This window comes from Calidris pugnax, unplaced genomic scaffold, assembly GCF_001431845.1.
Source record: "Calidris pugnax isolate Ruff unplaced genomic scaffold, ASM143184v1 scaffold42, whole genome shotgun sequence".
NCBI classification, from domain to species: Eukaryota; Metazoa; Chordata; class Aves; order Charadriiformes; family Scolopacidae; genus Calidris; species Calidris pugnax.
This window is the reverse complement of record NW_015090920.1, coordinates 14,674,654-14,696,934: the sequence shown is the minus strand read 5'-3', so window position 1 is coordinate 14,696,934 and position 22,281 is coordinate 14,674,654. Positions and strand designations below refer to the sequence as shown.

Below are 22,281 nucleotides of genomic sequence, written 5' to 3'. Positions count from 1 at the left end.
TTGCAGGAGTTACAGAAGTAAATGATGGCAATTAAATTTGCCAAACTGCAAAGCACAGAAGCTGCAGGACTGGCATGTGTTCGCCATGGGGCAATCACCTCTAGAAAAAGGTTAGTGGACAGCTGAGAGTAATAATGCCTTAAAACTTTATAGCCAAATCTACCAGTGCCCATCCGTCCAGACAGAGATGGAAAGAGCATAGGTAGATTCAAACATATGATCTTGTATTATAATTACAATGCATTATTGGAGTACAAATGTCCAACAAGCCACCGGGATTGGCCTGTTCAGGGGAGCAGACAGTGAGGATAAAGCAGAACTAAACGGGCTGGTGCAGCAAACCAAACTGTCCAACCAGCCAGAATTGTTCTCACCAGCACAGCGTCTCTGTCAACCTCATGGCAGGCATAAACTTCAGGCAGAAGTTCCAGGAAGGCAGTGCAATGGCTTTGGCTTTGGGTGGATTGTTTCTTAGCATTGTATTGATAAAATGTGATTGGTTTTATGTCATCATAAAGTTTGATTCTCGGTACTGCACATACAGTAAAATAGTTTCGTCTTGCACATGGTGCTGCAGCACCTCTACTACCTCGTTTGTTCTCTAGCACTGTACAGGGCATCGCTAACTTACACTTATTTGAACCACATACTTGCACATATGAAGTGGTGATCTTGCTAGATAGAGAATATTGCAATAGGTTCACCTGGCTTGTTTGCAACTTTTACAAGTTGTAGTACAAAACTTTCACTAGACAATGAGGAAGTAATATTGTAAAGAAACCCTGTTTTCTGGCCAAGCAACAAAGTTCTTTTTGTGACACCATAACCTTGATTTGTTTCCTTTATCACTGCTTGTGCGCTTTCCAGCTCTCTGTTATCAGACTTTCACAATGACTGTCTCAGTTACCGATGTGACTTACGGAGTTTCTGCTGCGAGTACAGATTAATGGATAAAGCCTGGTATAGAAAGCCAGCAAGTCTATGATTAATTTCCTGAATTAACGCTGCTTTGTTTTATGCACAACAAATACTGGCTGGCTTAAACAACTACTTCTAAATTCTCCAAAGAGGGAAGAGTCCCTTCATGATGTAGATCCAGGACGGCGAGTTCCACTCAAGCCCATTTGTGCAGTCCTGGCTTAAAGTGCTCCGGCTCAGCCCAGGGCAGGGTGCTGGTAGAGGGATCAGTGCTGGCTGTGAGGACATCTAGCAGGTGCCCCTAATTTAGATTAACTATAAAGCTGATCTCTCCCCAATCCCAAGGTTAGCACCTCTGTGGGGATACAGCCAGCTGAGCTGACCTGATTGGGAGGTGCTGGTTGTTTTGCTTCTGAGCTACTGCAGCCAATCCTACACGGCAGGGATGTGACTTCTGATGACAACAAGGATTGCGGAAAGGCCTAATCCCAAGTAAGAAGTTAAGGCTGGTCTAGTATGCACTGGTAAAGTAGTGAAAGTTTGGGTAGATTTCATTCCCTTCTCTCTAGCAACTTACAAGAAGCTTTATACCTAATTCTGCTCTCCTAAGCATAGAGTTCCTTTCAGCTCAAATAAGCCAGTCTATAGTAGAAATGCGGGAATGAATTTTTCATATGGCATCCTATATATAGTGGAAAAATGTCCTCTGTTTTTATTTTAATAATGAAATTTCAAAGCATCTATACAAAATTATTTTATTCTGACTGTAGTGCTTAGTACTCAATTTCATTGCTGTCTGTAGGAAGGTACATTATTCTGTGTTTAATAGTCACTTAAGACTCACTTAAAGGTTTTATTACAGCATGCTTTTTAATAGTGCACAGCTTATTTCTGGAGGGGTTCTGTTCCTGTATTTGTGTTTAACTGATGTTTTTTAAAAAAGGGTGAAACTTTAAAGATGTTAGTAGTATCTCTGAATATCTACGTTGGAAGGATTTCAGGAAGTCATTTAGTCCAATTCCTCTGCTCCAAGCAGCGCTAATGTCGACATTAGAGCAGGATGCATGTGGCCTTTTGCAGTCGTGCTCTTGGTGTCTGAGAGGTTTCACAGCCTGTTCAGTCCTCTCAGTAGGAGCCACAGTGAAACGTGCTCCATGCAGCCACTCAGTTCAGCTCCCAGGCAGCCTTAGAAAAAGCTTGCTCGAGATTGCTGTGACCAGTGACTGTGGATCTGCCAGCCTGTTTCTGAAAAACTTTTTCAGCTTGTTTGGCTTTTCTGTATTGAACTCGTGCTGTAAGGCAGAGGAAAGTAAATGTTCAGTAAGGCTTCATGGGGAGAAAGAACAGTGTGGGATATAATTTACTAAAGGTCAGGAGAGGGAGAAATGGGAAGATATTTTGGCAGCCAAATGCAATCATGAACTTGCTTTCTGTTCACTTGGTCTAGTGTCTTCTGCTCCTACTTCCTCATCACCCTTTTTTGTTGCTGATAAAGTGTTTCCTTCTCTGAATAGTTTGACTGTTAGTCCTCCTGGCCTGGGGAGGGGAATCTGGTTTTTAAAGAATGCTAATGTATATACAACTCATATTTTCTTCTCACTTTTTTTTTTTACTTCAGAACTACTCATTGACTTTGCAGACACAGAGAAAATGTAGGTTACCCTGCCCAGTGGGTTTCCCTGGTTCTGCCCAGATGTAGGTGTATGCAATTAGAAGAGAATGCAGATAAATGAGATCTTCTGAGAAGGCTGGGAGAAAAGTTCCTGTTCACTGAGCAAAGTCCCATGATTAACTATGACCCTGAGAATCTCTCCTACACAGTGGTTAGAAGGAAACAATTACATACTCCAAGTCACAGGAATAAGTGATATAAGGAGAACAGCCACTGTGGTGCAGCTACAGACCTGCACAAGGGGAGGACTAATCTGGGAATTTAAAAGATGTTTTTACCCTTGGGCTAGATTCTAATTCTGGTTATGCTAGGGTAAATTAAGCATGACTTCACTGACATCAAAGGCTCTGGTCAAGATGATCTAGCTTCATGCTCTTGAAACTGAGGTCAAGCCCACTCGTTTTTCTAGGCAAGTTCTGCCCAAAATAAATGGGTGGAGCAAGGTCAAACCTATGATTTTATTCTTTCCTGTGGCACTTGCACAACTCGGTATTTACAGCTGGCTTTGTCTTTTAAAGGGCATTTTTGTTTGGCATGTGAACTGGCAATTGTCTGGCCGCAACTATTCAACTGCTCTGTTCTGATGGGACGTGTTGGGGCAGGGAAGTTTGCAAAATAGAGATGCAAAGGGGTATGAAGTGATTTATTGTTTTTTTTATGGTACTGTAAGAAAGAAATACTGGATTTTAGGGGTTGAGGTCAGGCTATTATAAAAATGGAGCTTGTTTTTTAGCCTGTACCAATTTTCTTCTTGCACTTTAAGTTAGTGAGCCATATGCGGAGCAGAGATGAAAGTCTGAAAGTAAATGCCTCTGATCTTATTTTGAATAATTTCTAGCATTTTTTTTTATAATAAAACATAAGCATCAGGCAACTGCTGAGATACAGGTCTGACTTCAGGTCGTGCTTAGCTCCATGTCATTCTTAAATTGGAAGCTTATACACGCACCAAGGATGCCCTTTCTTGAACTAACATTCCCTGGTTTAACTTCCAGTATTTCTGTTCATGATTGTATCACATCTTGCAGCCAGAAGAGAAGAACTAAGTGTCTTGCCTCAAGGCAAAACCAGTATCAGTGCAAGTAGCAACTTTCTATCTATGTGCACTTCAATCGTTCTGTACTGCACATCTTTCTTGTGTCTCTCGGTCTGCCTGACTGCTGTGAGGAACTGTGCTAAAATCGGGGGTTTCCTCATAGGAGTAATGCCCTCTGGCATTTCTTATCTAGGAGTGATTTCATATTGCTTTAGAATCAGCAACATGCCATGTGAGATGTTTCTGAAAAATAGAAATCTAGCTGCTGGCTTTGCTGTTTTTCTTTCTTACAGCTTTTTTGACTTTGTGAGAGAGCATATTTTCAGTCATGTTCACAATCCAATGAAAGTTGAAGTTGCTGGTGTGGGTGGTTACTGCATTTATGTGAATGTTATGGTAGGGGACTGATCTCAAAACAGTATGTAAATTAAAAAAAAAACAACCACCTCCTGAAACTATTTACACCCCACGACTTAAGGTTGAAAATATATTTCTTAGCCGCTAGGTGGCAATGAGATGTGGCCTCGTAGCAGGAGACATGCAGGGACCATCTGAGGTAATACTGGGAATTGAAGGTGAGAAGCCATATTCCTATTACGTGACCAGCACCATGCCCTGGGGCTTCCAGCGTCTCTCTGCTCACTTACGGTGACTGCAGTTTCATTTCAGAGCCAGTCGGTATGAATCAGTTTTCAGTCCCTTGGTTGTCTTTTGTCACTTGCCACTTAGCAATGCCATCTGTAGTATGTTTTAACATTCTCCGTGTCCTTTGGCAAATGATCATGTTCTGTTATTTCAGCTCTGAGCCTGATAACCTATTGAAGTGATGATGGCTTTATTAAAGAAAATGCCAATTATCTTGTCAAGTTATGCTGAGCTTGAAATCTGCTCGAGTTGGTGTTTACTGGTTCCAGCAATAAGAACTAAGAGCAGGTGGGGTATTCTGCTTACCTAGTAAAGAGCTCGCAATAATTTAGGAATGAGTTCTGAGAGAAATATTTTCTCCTGGCCTAGCCTGTGGTTGAAACATTTACAAAGAAAAGGGGTAAAAATATTCTATCAGGATTTTTTCCTATTGAGGCAAGGAGGAACATCAGCAGAGCTTAGCAGCAATTGCCCCATGTTGCAGTAAAGGTAGACATTAGGAAATCTTAATTTTAATGAATGATCTGGGAAGCCTTTATCTGTTTGTAGTTAGGCATCGCTCTATAGGTATGACACTTAAACTGAAGGAATTTCATTAGTAGTAGGATACTACTTCAACAGCGGTAAGGGCTTCATAAGCATTTCCTTAACATCTAAGAAGGAACTGCTTTTGAAGCAGCCACAGGTTGTTTTCTTCACTTCATTCTCCACTTTTAGTTCCTAATGGTGCAGTCTGAGTCAACAGAATTGTCAACCATGTTCTGCATGAGGTATAGTGTTTGGTAGTATGTGCTGCAAATGCTTGTTACAAAAATTATACTAAAAAGGAAGTTGCTGTAGCAGAGTTAAATGCTACGGATGTAAAGCAGCAGTATTGTAGATGTTCATGCAAATTTAATTTCTTCTATGTCCATTGTGGTATCAGTCCTTAGTTATATGGTCAGTCCTATAACTTTCTCCCACTTTCTGCTTATTTCTTTGTGCAGGAAACAAGTGTATTCAGCTAAAACTCTGACTGAAACAATTTGAATTAATGACACAGTTATGAGCATATTTTGTGTGCTCAGGTTCCATTCCAATCATCATTTTGTATATACATACAAAAAATATGTACTCTCTTAGTAAAGTGATGTGATCTTAACACGTAAAACTGAGAACCCCATAGAAAGCTCAAAAAGGGAAGTGAGTTAGAAGCCAGAAAAAGGACATGGTAACAGTGAAAAGATTGAATTTCATGTAATAAGAAGCAGTCTCAGCATGCACATTGCCTAGCCAAGGAAAACCACACAATAAGTTACTGTATAAACACAATCGTAAAGTATATAATCCTTTAATCTTGAGGTGGCATCAGTGCAGTTCTGTTGTAATTACCTTTATTATGGATAGGAGAACCCAATGTGGTTCCAATTCCTGAACAGGTATGGTAACTTCTAATTGTTGGAAAATAGATAAAGACAATTCTACAGTTTCACATGCATGGTTGAAATTCAGCTGTCAGATGTATTTCTATTTAGCTATGCTTTGGAAGGTGTTTAAGGAGAACAGGAGTTTAATAAAGCATCTGGATCTCATTGAAGCCTGCTTTTTGTTTTTGTGTTTCTTAATTTACTACTGTACTTTCCAGTTGGGCTGATAGGGGCACAAAGAGGACAAGACATTGCTCAATGTCACAAAACAAATTTGTATCTCAGCTTAAATTTGAAAGTTTTCTTTTGCCTTTTGCTTTAAAACATTAAATTTAAGAGCTTTCAATATGACTTGATGGTATTTTTGCTTGTCACTTGCAGTTTACCTCGTAAAATGTTTCCTTATTTTGGAAATGATTTTTTTAAAAGATGTTATAGAAGGCTTTCTTTTTTCTACTTTGTTTTGGTCCACTGATGCTGTTTTGTAGAAATAGTTGTTATCCATTTTCTTATTCAAGAGCACAGGGGTGTATGTGTGTCTGTGATTTGGTAAGACTCCTGGCTGCATGCAGCACTGCTTATGTGTGTCTACCATGTCAGCACATGCTGGTGCCCCACTTCCTTACAGATGACCTTGTCCTGGATATAAAAAAAAAAAAACAAACAACAAAAAAAAACCCAAAACCAGTACAAACCAAACTTTGAGCTACTCTGTAAAATGTGCTGTTATGTTAGAGGTAATCAATACTTGATTCTTAATACAGATAGTTGGCATGTTCTACTATTTCTCTATTGACTCTATCATGTCCATCTTAGTTAGGGGTCTTCCTGCTGGCTGTTCATCCTCTCAGTATCCATTTTCCAATTATTTTCAACTGAAACTTTTGCTTTCAAAACAAAGAGCTGCAGTCACATCCATGTTCTGATTGTTGCCTGCTGTATTCCTCCCTCACAGGACCATTTACATTTTTAACAAGTTTGTTGTTCTCCCACTCTCTTAAACTATGCCAAAATGCAGAATGTAATTGAGAAATAATGTACGAGTCCTCTTGTAAGGAAATAAGGAAATCCAAAAGGAAATTCCACTTCTTAAGCCTCTTCAATTCTTTTAAGGCAAGCTATATTTTTAGTTGTCTGCTTGAAGGGGAAAACCCAACCCTAGCTATTTCATTGAAGATGTCTGTAATCTTGGCCATGCTTGGCTGTCTACCACTTAAGTGAGTTAATGCCATTTGTGACATCTGTAGGTCATATCCTCTGGACTATTGCATACCCAAGCCAAATCATTTCAACGGGCATGAAGTGAAAAGACAGGAAATCTATCCTAGGGAATAATCTGAATGCAATACATTGTTTTAAAAGAGACATGAAGAGGGCTTTTGAGACAGTAAATAGAAATGCATCTAGAAGCAGCCATTTGGATCTCAGATCTTTAGATTTATATTCGTGCTCACAGATCTAATTACTGCTAGTGAACTGGAAAGATCCATATTGGCACAATTCTCCTTTAATGCGCTGCTGATCACAGCTATATAAGCCAGTAAGTGAAAAAACAGAAAGAGTTTGGCAAAATTAAGACGCTGTTTGGTCCAACTTTTTTGTTAATAATCCATGCAGAAAAAGGCACGGGATTCCAATTTACTTTTTATCAAATAGATGAGATCAGACCATCTCTCTGACTTTTGTGGAACAAGCTATTTCCTAATGCAAATTACTGCAGCCACATGGATGTTTTATCAGAGGAGCCATTCTTCTAGCTGGGATCATCGGAGTACTTTCTGCTCCCTTTCTCCCTGCCTTACCTTTGAAGTGTTCCTGTGCTCAGGTGGTGTGGAGGTAGAGCCACAAACCTGCAGGAGCACAAAGGACCTTCTGGACAACTTTTAGTGCCAGTTCAGTTACAACAGAATTTCTGAAGCTGCATGCCCATCCAATTTCTCTCTTTTCAAGCTTATAGAATAGCAAACTGATAGCATGCATCCATCCTTTTGACCATGTAGAGCATAAGGCAATTGAAAAGTCATTGGGCTGCCCCTGGAAGCTGGATTATGGCTTCTAGCCAAAAGCATGGAAACTGTAATTGGTGTGGAAGACTTTTCTTCTCTTAATCATGCCTTCATATTTGATCACTTTCCAGTCGTAAAGAACAAGTCATTAGCCACTCCTTTGGAAGACAAAAGGCTTGAGGCAGCATAGCTTGAGATTTGATTGACCTTTCAGCTCTGCTTTCCTTTGAAATCAGGATTACTTCTGCTGTATGCAACTTGGATTACATAGGGAGTCCAGACATCTGAGAGAGTGAGGCAAATGACAATTTTAGGGTCAGATTTTCAAAGGAGCCTCACCCCAGTAACTGAAACAAGGAATGAGACTTTGGGGGAACCCCTGTATATTGGCTTGTACATTTTTTTCAGAAGATTTCATAAGTGTTATCAGAGTAGTTGCTAAAGCTACTTGCATGAAAATCTGAATGGGAGGTGAAACTTAAAATTCTAGCTGCTAAGAACAGGTCTTACCTTGTGTTGCATGTTGAAAGTCTGCTCACATCAGGAAAACATTTAAGCAAGAATTCAGTATGTAAAAGGAGAGTTAAATGATCAAAAAAAACCCTCAAGAAATGTGTTATAGTTACCTGGTTTGACTGACCAACAGAAAGAGCACACTGCTTTCGCCAGAGCCCAAAATGGTTTGAAAGACTGACCTTCAAGAGAAATTGATCCAGTATGTCTAGAAAAAAAAGATTGCTGAAGGAATTGCCTTTGCTGGAAAAGCAGCTGCAGAGATGTTTCTCTTAAATGAAATTAACACCATACCAGACAAATCCAATAAAACAGAAACCCTACTAATCATACTACAGAATGGTTAATGTTTTGAATATTCAACCTATTTGTAACCTATAATTAATATAGCTAATCCATCATTTATAGAAGCATGTTGCATCAGTTACATGTTTTTATTTGCTTAGTGGTGGCAATAAATCCAGCTGTTGTGCTTCCTGTTGGAAGACTTGGGGCCTGTTACGGTATGCTCACAACTCCCTTTGGCCTCAGTAACATCTCCTGTGGGCATGCAAATCTGTGACTCAAATTACTATAGACTATTATGGAAAATATGCCAAAACCTATGCTACATAGTTCTGCGTGTAGTTGTTTCAAAGTATCCGAGAGACCAGATGCACATCCAGAACAAAATATTGCAACTTAAGGCCCACAATACTAATAGGCATATAATGTCATCCAGTGCATGGAAACAGAAGTCAGGACAGCTGATTTAATCAACAGAAAATACTGAATGTGGTTAATAGCTTTTAGTGATTGGTTGTTTTACTGATGGTGGGATTTAATAATATCCAAATGTAAATATTGTTTGTACAATGTAACCCTAAGTTACTGTGATATTTTATTTTTTTTCCCTTCCTTCGGGCAGGGGGAATATGAGTTTTATCTTGAGAAATTGAGACAAAAGTATCAAAGTACGGTAAATCCGACATAATACTTTCTTACCCCAAAATACACATTCCAAAACACTGGAAGAACATAGCATTTTTTCTGAATTATTTACTTAAACAGATGAAAAACAATAGCTTTTCCCGTGGCAAGGAAAATAGAATTCAGGAAGCTCATGACTGATTAAAATGTACTGAGCATACATATTTTATGCAATATACACACAGTTCCATCTTGCTTCCGTATTAGTGCATGGAGTCAGAGAGGAGATCTCTAAAGGCAAAGCAGGAGTTACTCTAGTAGCACACCAAAAGAAAGCCTGAAAAATGACTTTACTTGGATTTTCTTTCTTCTTTGCATACATGGTTATAGCATATTGGAATCTCATATGTGTACATGTAAAATTTGTCCTTTAAGCACAATTAACGTTATAAAGAGCAGGTTTAATATGCAGTTGGAGGCTTAAAAAGCTACTTGGAACTTAGGGATCCAGTTCTATAGTGTATGCTCAACCCTGGAGCCAGGATAACTTTTTTCTGATGTGTAGGTAAAGGAGTGAGGCTTGAGCAGAGCTGGTGGCTGAGGGGGTGTAACAGCTCAGTGTAGAGCAGGCAAGTGACACTGCCTGTGTGTCCCTCCCCGAGCTGCCAGACTGCCCTGATGTAATTTGCTCTGAATATGCTGCTCTTCTCTACTTTCTAATCAATCTGAAGGGATCACTAGCAATGCCAAGCATCTGTGTAACTGCTGTGGTGCATAACTTCATTAAATTACCTGGTTTCAGCTTGCATTATCAGGTTATTTTTCTTTCAGAGGCATGTATAAGAGAACAAGTCTCTTCCTAGGGAATTTAAATCTGTTGTATAAAGCCTATTACTAGAGCCAATTATAAGTGTAAAGAATATCCTTTTTTGTTTGATGTGTATCTAAAGGAAATATGCAAACCACATTTCTGGTTTATCTGACCTCTCTGTAGTAAGTTCCAATCAGATTTATTTTTCAATTAACTATAAAAAGGGCAGGATTTTAAAAGCTGTAATTCCACATTATTCCCACCACAAACCTCAAACAGCTGCACTTTGTGCTGGGAAATGCCTTGGAGGCTGAAGGAGGGATCCTTCTCTCCAGGCCGTGTAGATGTTTTACAGCTGCGAATATGGCCTTGAGGTTACAGTAACTTCCTTGGAGAGCCCATCTACACATGGGACTGGCCAAGCAATTCTGCAGTTCTGAGGCGTGACCTTGCTCTGTTCTTCCAAACGCCTGCTGCGGTGGGAAGAATGGGATGACTGGAGATCTGCACATCTTCACCTTCTGAAGCCCTGCTTTTAGCCCTCTGAAACCTCACTTTGTGTATACCTATTCCAGTTTGGAGCCCTGCTGACACATATGGACAAGTTTGGCAAAGCCCAGCGTGCGAGTGCCTGCCTGGGTGTGAGGTGCTGAGTGGGGAAGCAGAGAAGTCCTGGGGTGGAAACTGCGCTGACGCAAATGCCTTGTTCCTGGTAATTCAAGTAGTGTTTGTATTATGTACCCTAAACTTTCTCAAGCAACTCTGAAAGCCCCAGCTCCAATGTCTGCTTTACAATTATCTGACAACTAATTTAATAAAAACTCTCTAATTAAGTGGAATTAATGCAGCTCATGTTCTTCAGGGCCTCATCTGAAGGCCTTGCAATTAGTAACAGGCAGAACTTTGCAGACGCTGCACTGATCAACTAAGCTCTGCTCTAATGTTGTTTAAAAAAAAAAAAAACATAATTGCCCTCACCATGTTGTTTCTGCTTTGCTATTTCTAAGCTATGCAAATTCAGGAAGTTGCCTCTTATACATGATTATAAATTACTATTGGGGTAAGGTATCTAACAGGCAGCTTAAACACAATAAAATATTAAATGCATTTTCATATTGTATGCATTCTGTTTACTTACTATTCACCAGAGACTTTGCATTTGACTCACAATAATAAGCATGAAGGGGACAAGTTGTTTTCTCAGTAACAAGAGCAGATACGGCAGAAGGTATTTGGCCTATAGTTCTTCCCTTGAAGAACTTTGCCCGAAAAAGATATGAAGAAAATCTCAATAAAATATCAAGATTTGACCTATTTCTGATTATGTGAGAAATGAACAGGAGAAAGTCAAGGCAGGAATTTAATAAGAGTGAGAAGAAAAGTAGGGTGCCAAGTGTATCTCTAAAAATCAGAATTTTCTTACAATTTGTAAGAACAACAGCAGGTTTCATTAGTGGCTTATAAAAAACATTGAAACCTGGAAGTGACAATTAACAGCAGCCCATGGCTTGTTAAGTCCATGATAGAAGATTATAATTCATATGCCATCTGGAGGTGGAAATTTTGTTGAAAACAGTTCTTAACATGAGCTCATCACTTTGGTGCTGAATACTCTTTTGCAGGACTATCTCAAAGAACAGCAATAGAAATGGGGGGCAATGATTTCCAGAGTAAGAAATGATAAATTCTGTGAGGGGAGGAGGGCGACTATATTTTTCTTTGACTTATCGATATTATTCTGATTTCAAGAGTTTCAGTTAGATCCAGAAGTCTGGGTGCTGCATGGCAGTAAATGACCTATTTGGCTAAGAAGGCATAGCAAATGAAGAACTACTAGAACCCAACAACCAAACAGATGCCATTTAGTTAGTATGGAGAGACAAATGAAGTTTGGGACATAACTGCAAAAGTTGTTCTTCTCCTGGAAAAAAATATAATCCTTATCTTTCTCTGTTTGTGGACTTGTGTGGCTTTTCAGTGGTCTGAGGAGAATGGAGAACCTTGGAAGCCAAACAGGATGGTGGCTCAGTAAACAAGGCATGCTACAATCAATACGTAAATGAGCTGACTAGTCTAACAAGTATTATATATATGTTATTGCACGGTTTGCCTTAGACTTGTGGATTAAACCATAGGGAATGTGTGCTTTGAGATAGCGTGTGGTTCTTGCGTCTTCCTCGGTGAGACTGGCGATCTGGTTACACTGTGCTATGTATGGTAGAAAAAAGTCCTGCCACAGACTTTCCTACAAAACTTATCCTGAATATCTGGCAGGGAATTGAAAATGGGAGAAAAATATAAAAATAAAATAATAAAGATAGCTTGGTTGAATCTATCAGCTGATCTGACACATAATAAAAGATGGGGAAACTTATTTTATTTAGGCTAGCAAAACAGGAGACAGGCAATATGTCATATGTACTTCATAAAGGTAAATGCTAGTGAGAAGACGTTAATTAAGGTAAGCAATAACATCGAGGCACGAAAGAATTCACAGTGACTTAAAGCCATTTTAGACTGCAAATTAGAAGAGGCTTTTAATTTTTAAAGCAGGGAAAGCCTGGAGCAGATTTTTTTCATTTGACTCAAGGATGTCAAAAAAGCAAGCTACTTCTGTGATGGAGTTTGAGCTCTCTGAGAGGTTAGATGATATGGTGCCTGTCGTAGCAGAGATTGGGTCTAATGGCTCACAGATTCACCTCTCATCTGTTTTCTGTTCCCCAAAATGGTTTGGGGGGAGTGTTTTCTGCTCCAGTTATGTGCATCATCAGAATAGTAATTAAGTTCATTGTAATTAACACTGTATAATTGCCTAAATCAAAGCGGGAGCGTAGGAGTCTGCCTTTAAAGTCCCCATGCTCTAGAACCCAGTGCAGTTCCTAGGCAGTGCATTAGTAACAAATTGAACAAAGATCCTAAAATAGACTTCCAGAAATCTAGCCCCAGGAATTGTCTGAGGCAAAACAGTTGTAGTTAGTATTTAACACAGAGGAAAAAGCATATATAAGTGGCAGCAGCAATTAAACTTCCAAGAGTGATTACAAGTAAAACTGAAATCACATATGATAAGCTCAGTTTGTTAAACACAACACACCACTTAAAGAAATATTATGATACATGTCATGGACTCCAAGCAATCCGATGTGGATGTTAATTATTTTTAGCAGTTAAGTTCTGTAAATAAATCTGACTTTTCTAATAGCTGTGGGTTTCTCCATGTTCCTTTAAGTGTTTGACCTTGAATAATATTTGCTGAACTAAATGACTACAGCTACAATTGGCACACTACATATTTTGGAGTTGTGGAAAGATGAGCTCATAAAGAGCACACAGCACTCACGGTCTGATCCACGGGCAGTGATTGCTTTAAGCCCAACCAATTTCATTTTCATGTTCATTGGATACTCTCTGCTTCTATTTACATTTAAGGATCCTTTTGACAGAATAAGTCATCAGTTTTCCTACCCTGACCGTCATCTTTAGCAGTGCTTTGCAAAGATGTGCTGTCAGCTGAAACTCATACCATTAGTCATATTGTTGTTTCAGATAGTCATTCCAAAGTCTGGGCTGTCTCCTATCAGTTTCTTCCTTACATATTCTTTTCTTTGAATTATTGCTGATCTGGCACTGTATTAAAATAATTCTGTGTATGTAGAGTATATTTAATAGTAATATATGTATTTGCTTATTTTGTTAAGGGCTTCCAGGAATAATCTTAAATTTTTAAAAATGCCATCCTTATTTAAATTGTACTTGCTTCCAAAAACACTGGGACTTTGCTAACAGACCATTCAATTCTATGAGATTAAGGTAGTATAGGAACATTCTCATCACATTGGAAAGATACAAGAGAAACCTTAATCATTTCAGTCTAAGCTCAGTTCAAAATGGGACTCACTACTACATCCAAACCATCCTTCTGTTCTTTATAGAATCAAAAGCTATTAAAATCAGAGCTAGGAGAACCTCAAAGTCAATTAAACCATTCTTGAAGATCTTGCAGAGCATTTATTTAGGAACACTGATATTATTAGACCTATGAGGGTTTATTGTGAGAGTGGTAACTTCAGCCAAGCCTAAAACCAAACCTTGGAGAAAAATTCTTTACCAATTTAAAGCCATGAAGCAAATGGATTTCTTTGGAGTTAGGAAGGTATAACATATAATTCTGTTCAGGATTGCATATTTTTTTTTAACGGCTCATCTCAGAAACAAGTCTTCCTCTTAAATTTGACATGAATATGACCAAAAAAGTATATTAAAAATAGTATTTTATTCTGTTTTGTATTATATTCTGTTTTATATGGTACATGGTAAAGCACAGCCTGCTCAAAGAAATTCAGTTGCTGAAATCGTGGTCTTAAGGGCTAAGCTAAGAGTTTCTGATAAATTGAAAAAAGCTAACTTGGAAAAGTGATATCTGGTATCTTCTGAATGAAAAACAGCAAGTCTTTTTGACGTGCATTCTTGCTCTCTGCTGATCTTAGCATTTAAGAATGTTTCAGAATAGGACAGGACTGATTTAAGAAAACTTGGATGAGTAAATTCTCTTGTGGCTCTTTAGGAAGTTATAATCTGCAAAAGAACTTCAGTTGCAAGGAATCTCTTCTACTTAGAAGGCAAAAAGGGAAAACTGAAAGTCCCTATTGCACACAGCTTGCTATTTGATTCCACTCCCCTCACCCACACTGTGGAGCCAGGTTTCTCTCCGGGAAAAAAAACTTAAATGGTGATTTCTATTTTATTTTTTTTTCATAGTAGTGTAAGAATATTGTGAACAGATGCTGACTGATTCTGTTGGACTGGTGGCTCTCGGTGTTTGTTCAGGGCTGCCAAGTTATGAAATGTTTGATGTACAACCTGAGTGTGAATAAAGGTTTTATTACTTAGAACAAGACATCTCGGCTCAAAATTTCCTTGCTTACATTTCCACGGATATTAATGACCTGTTAGTTAAATATGGATATATAAATATCAGCTAGACTAAGACAGATCAAATAATATTTCTTCTTAGTTTTGCCCTTTAAATGTTTTATGGTTAATATCACTGGGCTTCCCTCCTCGTCTCTTGATGTGTGTTTACTAGTTGTTAGTCACCTTTTTAAATACAAGATAAACCCACAAATCATCTGTCTGCTTTTATAGTAATTTATGTGAACAGAGTTGACTCTACTTTCATACATGAAGGAATAGTTTCTAAATGGGGTGTGTGCAGAACTCCTTTTTACATTTGTCTTTATATTTAAACTATCTCTGAAAAAATGGCAAGCTTTGCAGGGTCTAATATCTTTCAGATATGCTGGAAGAAGCTTGACTCAATCCTCTAGGTCTGTCTTAAGTCTACAAATACTAATGTTGGTGTATTTTTAAAATTCTAGATTATACATATATTCTTGCCTGTCTTTCATTTTTGTAAAGAAAGATTTCTCATTTAATCTCATATTGATAAAAAAAGAAGTTATATGATCAGTTTTTTATTTTTCTTATGTACTTTTTCTGCTTTCTAAGTACATTTTGAAAATGAAGACAAATAGAAAATGCAAATATGAAGAATTGTGCGTTTCAGAAAGGAAAATGATCCATTTAAGTACAGTGAAAGAGAAAATGAAGTTTCAATGTTTTATATTAAATGTTTTTATCATTTTTTACGAGATCTACTTGCTAATAGTTAATCATTATCTTACTTAAGTAATTACATAGTATTTTAGAAATAATAACTATTGCTACAAATTACATAGTAAATTCAAAGATACGATCGCTTTCTTTCAAGAGGGATACTGCAGTTGTGCTACTGGGGTGCTGCCGTACAAATCTGATCTGGACAAATGTCCTTACATCTGCAGGAGAATTTTGGAAAGTGCTTCTGGAGGAAACTGGCACTAGACTATAGTAAAACCATAACGATGCCCAGAGTTATTTAAATTCACTAATATCTCATTTAGCTGCCACACCACAGTCAAGTGGTATTTAGGGAAGAGCTCCAGTAACCTCTCTGCATAAAAGTAGTTTTGCAGTTACCCAAAGCCTATATACCCTTTTGTCCTCCTCACGCATGAGAAAACTAATAATGTGAGAGCCAATATGACTGTTTGTTGATCTAAAAGGCTTCAAAGAATAGTACCCAAGGCTTGCTGGCTCCTAGGCAGCAATGCTGAACAAGTAAAGTGTTACAAGCAGCATTGTATTTTGTTCTTCTTGTCAGCTAAGGTTTCCAAATGCTGTAAAATTCTTCTGTGTTTCTGATCCTTCTCATAATATTGCTTTATGATACTATAATTGTACAGCAGTTGTGTCAGCACCCTATGAGCCAACGTCTGGAAACTATTAAAATTCTTCATAGAGCATAGGATGGCACAGGAACAACTGATGCATCTGGAAAGATCAAAACCTTTCTGTTGTGCCCTGGTAAGGTAAATGATTGCCAGGCAAAGGCTGGGAATCTCTCTGGATTCTTCAGACAGACTTCTGGCATATGTACAGTGTGATACAGGGCTGCACATATAGTATGACCACAACGGAAACAAACTGAAACACAGGAGGTTTCCTGTGAACATCAGAAACACTTTTTTACTGTGAGGGTGACTGAGCACTGGCAGAGGTTGCCCAGAGATGTTGTGGAGACTCCATCCTTGGAGATATTCATAAACCAGCTGGACCTGGTCCTGGGCAACTGGCTTTAGGTGGCCCTGCTTGAGCAGGGAGGCTGGACCAGATGACTTCCAGAGATACAGGAGCTGGACCAGATGATCTCTAGAGGTCCCTTCCAACTCTGACAATTCTGTGATTCCTTCCAACCTCAGCCATTCTGTGAAGTTATACTGAAATGAAGCTGCTGCATGTGCTTAGTTTTTAGGAAGCAAGTGCTTTTAATGCTTTTGTGCTATGAAACTACCATTAAAAATGCATCTGATTATCAAAATCCCTTGCAGGCTAAATAAGAGCTCATTGGCGTTGAGTATTAGAGTTCAGAGATGTCACTTTAATAGCTTCGGCACAACAATAGGAAAGTCACACCTGAAACGAACAACTCTAAACAGTCAGTCTTTCTTTCTTTGGCTTTAGTAGGGAAGATAAAGCCCTGTTCCTGAAGTCTGTTTATGGATTGCCGATTTTAATAGAAAAAAAAAATCTGACTTTGCGTAACTGCTGTTCTTTAACATGCAAAGTTAGAACTGGTTTGTGCTCTGTATTTAAAGCAAAGTACAGAAGACAAAAGTAGAAGTGATACTGGCTTTTTTTTTTCCTCAGGGGGAGCAGGGGGTGGAGAGAATGCCTCCAGCTATGATTTTCCACTCAGTAAAGATTTTTGACCTGGAGGAATGAAGAGCAGGCAGATGCTCAGAGAGCAAGCGATAAGGATCTAGAAAGATCATGACAAACTAAAATCCTTTACAAACAGATTTGCAATTAGCTGCTTAGCTATGTTCTGATGAGATTTCTGAGGACTCAAGGAATTCTTCCTGGTTCAGAAAGAGAACTTAACCTTCTCCTAATATGCCTCATGTTCTGTAAGCTATGCAGAGGCAATGGAAAACATTTGTCAAAACAGATGGCAGCACTAGCCCCCTGCCATTGAATACAAATGGTAAGTTCAAGGTCCAGTTAATGGTGGGTGAGCCAAGAAACATTTGGAGATTTAGTTTAACGTTGAATATACCCCAAAGAATACACTATTACAATTCCAGGACTTCTTGGCTATGGCCAAACTCTGAATACTGCAAGAACAGTCATTTCATAGTTTACACTTCCAGCCAGAACGAAGAATTGCTGAGGTGCACGAAAACTAAGATGTAGCAGTTAACACGGTTTTCAAGATTTTTGAAAAGACATGTTCGACAGCTAGGTCAGTCCAGCAGAACAGTTTTTGCCCAGCACTTCATGACAGTCTACTATGCCATTCAATTGCTTTTCATATACTAAAATAAATATTCTATTAAAAGCAATTATGTGTATAGAATATACTAAGAGACTAAATGTGAAAATATCTGGTTTTTCTATTAAATGCTGGCATGTTACACTAAAGTGAGTTTCATGGAACAGTTAGGTAAAATGTGGAAACGATGATTTGTGTAGCTGAAGTGTTTGTAATCGCTGGTGGCATGACTACTAAAAGCAAAACAAAGCTGCGGTGGCGATGTTGCCTTACATGCATCCAGTGAAATAGATACTGGGGTCATTTGTGCTGATTAAGTGAATAATGAAAAAAGCTCTTGCTATGATTTAAACAATTCACTGTTACATAAGCAGATGTTACTTGCCTGAGTTTAAAATATGAATATTGAAAAAGCTCCTATGAAGTGTTTGCAATAGTGCTTTATATTGACCTTAATCAAAATCCTAGTTATTTAATTGTGCATTATTCTTCTATGGAATGGATACAGTGCTACTCCCTGCAATGCAGGAAGTACAATCTTATACTGCACCATGTCTGTGTCTACCTATGTATCCTTTGCCAGAATGTTAGGAATTAGGCGTCGAAGATGGGAAGTGTAGAACTGTTGAAAACATAACTAACTACTTAGTCTTGCACACAAGTGCCTGTCACCAGGTTCAGAATGTTTCTTCCCAGTTTCTTCCCTTGCTGCACTCCCTCCTTCTGCACACTGCAGGGGATGTAAAGCCTCAACTAAAGAGCAAGGGCAGAAAGACAGCTGACATGCCCGACAGTTGTCAGACTACCCGTATTTGCTTTCCTCAGCTTAATATTAATGACTTTATAAGGATTAGTTAAGGCCACCAGACCTACTCTGATGTTTTTCTTCTAGAATTTCTTGAACCTGTGGGGTTGACTTTTAAACTCATGAGTGAAAGCCAAGTTACTGTTAACTGTGTATTAAGGTAAGCTGCTAAACACCCAGTGGTATTCTTTACTTTAGAGTTGTAAAGAAGCATTCACAAGCACTATACCTTGTATAACTTGCATGTCAGTATGGAATGATGGCAAGCACTTAATTTCTGTACTTGTGGTTTCAGACTGGACATAGAGACCATACTTAAAATCCAGCTAGTTTTATAAAGATGTGAAACTCTTCCTCCTCAAAACCCTTGTGATCTTTATGCAACAAGTTTGGCCAATGTGTCACCATTACTTCACCATTAATTCTGCATGTACCATGTAGAATGCATTAATAATGCATTCACCATGTCACCATTAATTCGGCAAAGCAGAATTGGGAGATATGTGAAAAGAGCTTTAAAGTTTTCTCTTAGAAATTAGACACAGAAGATCAGTTCAAGAGCAATATGCAGATGTTAACACACCTCAATTGGCAGCAATAATCAACTTTCAAAAAACTGTATGATCCAAATAGCTGTGGGAAATGTACAATAAAGTACGTAGACATATGGGAGGTAATCACTACTAAGAATCTTTGGGATCCTCTTGACACATAACAGTTTGCTGATGTGGCTGTCTCAGGATTGCTGTTTCTTAGAAGCAGCATGCTTCTACATCTCTTTTCTTGACAGTACCTGGGATGAATGAAGCCTGCTGTTATCTAAATATCTTTATAGACAAGAGTCTATCTTGAAGGAAATGGCTGCAGAGATCCAAATTGAATGGCAAAGAATTATGGTTGCCAAATTTGTTTACATATTTTTTTTTACTTCTTGAGACTTTCACTGTGTAGTTTGACACTAATAAAAGTAATTCCTGGATTGAAGCATTTGGAAACAGTATAAGGGAATGAAGATGGATGTATAAAACTAGAAAACCACTCCTTTAAGTATATCTATCATTTAAAAAAGAAAAATCTATAAGTGAATTGGCTAATGAACAAGGTATTTTTTGTTTCTTGTGAATGCGTTCAGTACTGTACAAACAAAATAAACGTTGTTTTCCCTATAGATAACTCTATAAACTTAGGTTCTTCCTTGAGCCTTACGGTGACAATAATACAACACTTTAATACATGATTGCTGTGGCTATTAATCCTATGAGCTTAGATAATTTTGTTAAAACACAATTGAAATGTAGTAACCTGCCTATTTTATCCTCCTAGTCAAATTTGCCCTCATTTCAATAGGGATCCTTTGTAATTTTGACTTATCAAATTCTGTGAGGAAGAACAATAGTGGTCTCCTGATTCTTATCACACAGGGTCAATGAATCAGATAAGTCAAGGTCTGATAAAATATCACAGTGACATGAGCTGTATGCAGGAAGCACTACTGTTATTAGGCCATGTTAAAGTAAGAGTGCAATCACCCGTTCTTTTGTAAACAGCACCAACATGCTATGCTTAGCAAGTACCTCTTTCTCCTGTAGAACATGGGGTTGGTTTTCTTTTGATTTTTAAAATGTACCATGCCATTTTAAGTAGCTAAATTGTGTGATTTACTAACTGTTCTTGATAAATTGAGTTGGCATCATGAGAACTGCATTCTAGCTTAAAATACAGTCAGTTCTAAGAAAGCAGTATTATTCTTGTGAAAACAGCATTTTTATATTTCTCTTGCATGTTTATCCTCAGCATCATCTTACTGGGAACATGTTTAACCTGCCAAAAGATCTGAACTCTGACTGAAAAATCATTCTGTAGTCCAAATTTCTCATGCAAATGCCATATGACTTTAGGTAGGTAGAGAACTTCAGGTTCTCTAAGCATGTTTTCTGCAACCAACTTTACAGTTTTCTAAGCCTTATGACTGCTGCATATTCAAAGCACTGTTCCCTTACTGTACTTGTCATCTAGTTAGACTTGTATACCTTCTATCAAGGCAGTTTGCTTTCAATCTTACCTCAGTGTTCACAACCTCATCTTGATGAGAAGTCTTACTCAGGCTCCTTATCCTGAAAACTTGGGGCTTTCTATTTGTTTGATTAACTTCCATGGCTTGCAAGGAATCCAGCTTTTGTTCAGTCGGTGTCCAGTAGGCTGGTGCATGCTTCTGCACTGCTTGGGTTTTCTTTAATCAACATATGGACTATAATATATTGTTTGTTTTGAATCTGATGTCATGGGAAAAAGTGTTGCTTGAGACAGTATGGAAACTTGCCCAGATACGTTCAAGTTGTTTCTTCCTTGAGTGTAGTATCTGCTTGAAACTTTTCACTTGCCTTCTAATGGTTATTCCTGCTCATCCACAGGCAGTTTCCAGTCCAAATATAGTGTTACTTGATTGAAAAAATCCAAGAAGCTGTTCTCTTTTTGGCATGTGTTTAACAATCCTGACCAAATCTCTTCTGAAATGCCATGGTCCATTTTGTCATAGAAGGTCACAGGCTCGCTAAGGCTGTCCCTCCGGACATTGCAGTGAATTCTGTGTCTGCACAGCTAGAAAAACTCTGCTGAAATCTGGAATGTTTTTCCAAACCCTCTTTCCCCTCCCTCTGAAGTCGCTGTGAGGAAGGAGTGACCTTGGGTACCCTTGTGAAACTCCTATTGACCTGCGATTTGGAATGTGCAGCCAGTTCAGTGCTATGCCGTGGGTGCTGTGTTTGGGGGTTTTATTGCACTGAAGGAGCCTTTCAGATGACATTTAGGAATGACTTAAAAAGCACAGCTAAAGTGATTTTATTTGCTTGACTGCTTAAATAAAGAATATTAGTCAGGGTAAACTAATGTAACTCCACTGATATTAATAGAGCTGAGTTACGACAACTGAAGAACAAGCCCTTAAATTATAGGGAAATTATTATACAGGCTGAGCTTAAGGGACTTTAGTGCTGTCTTACAATATATAAATAGTGTTAAGAGTGTTTAATACCCAACTAATTTCTAATTAGTTTTATCTTTCTTGTAAACTTTTCCATTTTACTTTTTTATGTTGATGTCATGGTTTTGCTGTAAGAAAAAAACAGAGCTCTGTGCAAGATAAAGTTGTCCTGAGCTGTACCTTCCGATCTGTAGTACCTGCTCAGGACAAGGGGCTCTGCAGGCTTCAGGGCTTGCATGCTCCTGTTGAAACATTTGGAAAATCAAAATGTACCTGTTTCTATTTTGTAAATACCAGCTGGGATTTTTCTGTAACTCTTAACCCAGCTGATTAAGATTGGATTTTCCTGGGGACAAAAATGATACCATGCTAACTTGAGGGTTGTCTCACTGCCAGATTTCAAGCTCCTGTTATAAATCATTATGGCTCTTCAGAAAACAGATGAAAAATATGCATGTTGGCAAAACCATCCTTCACTAAGCTTGTTCCAAAAATGGCTGAACTATTTTCTATCAAACTTTAAAAAAAATAAATAATATATTCCGGAATTTAAAACTGGCTGGCTGAAGTTTGACATATTTGAAAACTAAAGTGTGTCATGAAATAATTAGTCAGACTTAACTGTCAGTATCACAATGTGCTCACCTTTTAAAAATCATTTAAAGACTCGAGGGGAACAGTCAGGATACTTCCATTCTGTTTCTTTC

The 22,281-nt window shown here is 38.4% G+C and overlaps 1 protein-coding gene across 2 annotated transcripts in view; it reads right to left on the bottom strand.

The window, feature by feature from the left end:
* PDE5A (phosphodiesterase 5A) overlaps positions 1–21,173 on the bottom strand; it is a 136,019-nt gene extending 114,846 nt beyond the window's left edge. For both annotated transcript variants that reach the window (XM_014949942.1, XM_014949941.1), the window contains exon 1: positions 20,657–21,173. The gene's annotated coding sequence lies outside the window, so the exon portion shown is untranslated. The remainder of the gene's footprint in view (positions 1–20,656) is intronic.
* Positions 21,174–22,281: the final 1,108 nt, after the last annotated feature.